The 3,686-nt window shown below is 40.9% G+C and overlaps 1 pseudogene; it reads left to right on the forward strand.

Annotated features, from left to right (window-relative positions):
- The first annotated feature begins 1,707 nt into the window (after positions 1–1,707).
- Positions 1,708–3,686, forward strand: part of LOC111471436 — a 2,176-nt pseudogene continuing 197 nt past the window's right edge.

A 3,686-nucleotide genomic window follows, 5' to 3' on the forward strand; every position in this document is an offset into this window, starting at 1 on the left:
AATATTCAATGTGAAATATAAGTAAAACCAAAGAAAAAATTAAAACGATGCCCTAATCTAACCTAATATCTAAGAAGTGAAAATGCAACTACACTAACACATGTTCTATGATCGTCAACCACACATGGATGTCTTGCCTTTACCTGAAATTTAAGAATAACACAAGACCTCAATATTTTAAGAAATATTCATTAAGTGATCCCACAATTGGTGTTGGTGAATGCAAACANCACATGCATAACGATGAGACCTATCATTTTAAATCGTATTCTCTAAGCCTACTCTCCAAACTTGGCAAATTGGATATATGGTACTTCGCTGCACACTACCCACATGTGCGAGCATGGGCCCACCAGGAAGGCTCGCGCACCCTCTGGACCGACTGGTAGGGCTAGCTACTCTGTACTATTGTCGAACACCCAGAGGGAATAGCGATCATCGTTGAACTATGTTAAGCATCATAATCATTTTTGTCTCATAGTGTACGCGTCCGTACTCGTCATTTTTGTCTCATAGGGAATAGCGATGCACGTGAACATACAAATATGCATGAGGTTCCCTTATTTTTCTTCGTGGCGTAAAAAATCATGCAGGACAACCCTCATTCTCTCATCACATATCACACTCCCTAATGTAACATCCTAAATATTCTCGCTTAAATTAGAAGCATCACCACATGAATTCCATAAATAATATAGGTGGTAGTTTGAAATACAATATTTGCAAATGAAGCCATGAACTTACACGTTTAATTTAAGACAAGAAAATAGAAAGAACATATCTCAAACATATCGTCAAACGCATGGTACCATAACATATATTATATCATTCACATGGCACATCTCAAACATATCGTCAAACGCATCACATCATTTCATAAACATTTCACACATATCAAGCATATGACACGTGCAGAACTATGGGGCATTTGTCATCATACAACATCAATTTCTAACCATGCGGATAGTACAACCACCTACCTGATTAGCTTAGACTGGTGTCACCAATTTATCCTTAATAAAAGTTCGATTTTGTACTTTGTATCCAAGTCAACTATGTGAACCCATGACAACAATTTCAAGTTCAATTCTCTGCATGGTACAATGGTCCCTGTGTTAGACTTCATGCAAGTAGAGTATTAGAATATTAGAATATTATAAAATCCTAACGATTAATCTCGACCGTAGAGACTATTTTGTAGAGTTTTATTAAACTACATACTAATTATAATACTTAAATTAGTGAGTAAATTAGTTATGAAGTTAAATAAATATTTTTATTTATAATTGTACCCTAAGTAAAACTGTACAGTTAGAAGTTAACAATCGGTTCATTTAACCAAATCTAGTTTTAGGAGAATAGTTTTAAAATTTAGCTTTAATTGGAATATAATTTCGATTATGATGGGACGACATTAAATCAGAAAAATCCTTGAGGATTCAATTGAGAATGATTTGGAGTTAAAGAAGTGTGGTATAAGCCCTTTGAGCAGTTGAGATGATTAAATTTAGAAACCACAGCTTGATACAACAAATGTGACTGCCAAATTAACCTCCACATGTCAATTTCCTCTCATATTCAAACCACTGTGTGTACCGGCTGTAACCGGTCGTCTCTGCTTCCTTTATAAACCCCATTTTCCTTTCTTATTCTCCCGTCTTGTCTTAAGTTAATTGATTCTCTCGATTAGTTTTTTTTTTTGTTGACTGTTTCTGTGTAAATTCATAATGAGTCAACCAAACGGTGACGCCGGTGGTGGAGAAGGGATCAAAAGAAGATCTTGTGGTTGTTCGAAGCAAGATTTTCTACCCGAGGAGTCGTTTAAGAGTTGGGGAAATTATACTAAAGCGTTGAAGGCGACGCCGACCCGGCTCTTGGATCGGCTCACGGCCAGGTCCGGGGAGCACATTGAGCTCATCGAGATGAAGGCTCGCAGCCAACACGAGATGAAGAAGAGCCTCACATGGTGGGACCTTATGTGGTTCGATATCGGCGCTGTCATCGGCGCCGGAATATTCGTCCTCACCGGTCTTGAGACTAAGAAACACGCCGGCCCAGCTGTCGTCTTGTCTTATGTCATCTCCGGTGTCTCCGCCATGCTTTCCGTTTTCTGTTACACTGAATTTGCCGTGGAGATCCCAACAGCTGGTACGTGCCCTTTTATATTTGGTCTCTGTTTTTCTTTAAAATATTATTTATTTTTTAAATTAATTTTTTTTCTCTCTTCTTTAATGAAGTGGGTATTATTTTTGTGGTAGAGATGGGTCTTATTTTTGTGGTAGAAATAACGGCGTGAAGTGATATTGTATTGAAATTTTTATTATGAGATCTTAATGGGTTGAAACAAAATTTAGATTTTGAATTCAAGAAGTATAAAATATCTATAAATATAAAGGGTAAAAATATTTTGAATTCAACCCTACTTTTACAATAATCCAAATTTAAAATTATTCTAGATTCCCTTTTAGATTTTCTAAATTAGTAACTTCACTAGCCCATTGTAATTATTTGTTCAGGTGGATCATTCGCGTACCTAAGAGTAGAACTAGGAGACTTCGTGGCATTCATAGCAGCGGGCAACATCCTCCTCGAATATATAATTGGCAACGCTGTTGTGGCCCGTTCATGGACTTCATACTTTGCCACTTTGTGCAATCACCATCCGAACGATTTTCGCATCCACGTTTCGTCTTTCCCCGACTCCTACAACCAGCTCGACCCCATCGCCATCATTGTGATCATCTTCATTTGCACCTTGGCTGTAGCCAGCACCAAAGGCTCCTCCCGCTTCAACTACATTGCTTCCATTTTCCACGTTGCCATCATCCTCTTCATTGTCATTGCCGGCCTCACCAAGGCCAACCCGAAAAACTTCACTCCCTTTGCCCCCTATGGCCCTCGTGGCATCTTCGTAACCTCTGTCGTTTTGTTCTTTGCATACGTTGGATTCGATGCCGTTTCGACAATGGCTGAGGAAACTAAGAACCCTGCTAAAGATATACCTATTGGTCTTGTTGGATCAATGGTGATCACCACATTAGCCTATTGCATTCTTGCAGTTACCTTGTGCTTGATGCAGCCATACCAACAAATTGACGAGGATGCGCCGTTTTCAGTGGCTTTTGAGGCTGTTGGATGGGGTTGGGCTAAGTACATTGTGGCTGCTGGTGCTATTAAAGGCATTACCACCGTGTTGTTGGTTAATGCTGTTGGACAGGCACGCTATCTCACCCACATTGCTAGAACCCACATGATCTCACCATGGTTCGCCAAAGTGCATGAAAGGACTGGCACTCCAGTGAATGCAACAGCCACAATGCTCGCTGCAACAGCAATAATCGCCTTCTTTACAAGCTTGGGAATCCTCTCGAACCTCCTCTCTATCTCCACCCTCTTCATCTTCATGCTGGTAGCCATCGGCCTGATCGTCCGACGCTACTACGTAGGCGGTGAAACGACACCATCCGACCGAAACAAGCTCATAATTTGTCTGGTTCTAATCGTGGGATCTTCAATAGCAACTGCCGTGTACTGGGGCTCAAGCGACGGCTGGATCGGCTTGGTGCTGTCCAATTCCGTATGGTTTCTCTCAACTCTAGCCCTATGGCTCGGTGTCCCACAGGCCAAAAAGCCTCGCGTGTGGGGCGTGCCGCTCGTCCCGTGGCTGCCTTCACTGTCGATCGCTA

Source organism: Cucurbita maxima, unplaced genomic scaffold, assembly GCF_002738345.1.
Source record: "Cucurbita maxima cultivar Rimu unplaced genomic scaffold, Cmax_1.0 Cma_Scf00052, whole genome shotgun sequence".
In the NCBI taxonomy this organism is placed as follows: domain Eukaryota; kingdom Viridiplantae; phylum Streptophyta; class Magnoliopsida; order Cucurbitales; family Cucurbitaceae; genus Cucurbita; species Cucurbita maxima.